We start from the raw sequence: 489 nt of genomic DNA on the forward strand, positions 1-489 counted from the left end.
CTTTCAAGTAAGCTTGTCCACCATGGACAAACATGCTCTAAGACTACCTATACTTCAATTAATTCAAAAGCTTTACATGTTAAATTATCTTTACTCAAGTTAGGTTTCCACACATTTGCTATCACCACTCTGATCATATTCCCTTCCTCAATACTCCATACAGAAGCAAAGAACGATCATCAATGACAGAAAGCACATGAAGTGAATCATTACGCTTTGTCAGCTTCACGCTCAGAAAGGAATATCACGAGTCATCATCATGAGCAGCGAGACGAAACACTTTAGAAACACATTTTTCAAAGTAGAAACTCTAGAAATGATCCCTGAAAGTATAGTCTTGGCTAGACTGAGGGGGGGGAACAGCATCTCATTCACTGCAGAGTGATTGTCACTCATGGTTCAGAGGGACACAAGCTAATCGTTACGTGCTCCAGATGACTCTGAGGTGAGAAAATCTATTTAGATCTTTAAGAAGACCGATATGTAGAT

At 39.5% G+C, this 489-nt stretch overlaps 1 non-coding gene across 1 annotated transcript; it reads right to left on the bottom strand.

The window, feature by feature from the left end:
- Positions 1-123: 123 nt before the first annotated feature.
- On the bottom strand, positions 124-339 carry LOC117940994. Its single transcript, XR_004655846.1, has one exon. It is a non-coding gene; the product is annotated as a small nucleolar RNA U3 (small nucleolar RNA).
- Between the last annotated feature and the right edge of the window lie 150 nt (positions 340-489).

The sequence above is a fragment of the Etheostoma cragini genome, unplaced genomic scaffold, assembly GCF_013103735.1.
Source record: "Etheostoma cragini isolate CJK2018 unplaced genomic scaffold, CSU_Ecrag_1.0 ScbMSFa_397, whole genome shotgun sequence".
Taxonomy (NCBI): domain Eukaryota; kingdom Metazoa; phylum Chordata; class Actinopteri; order Perciformes; family Percidae; genus Etheostoma; species Etheostoma cragini.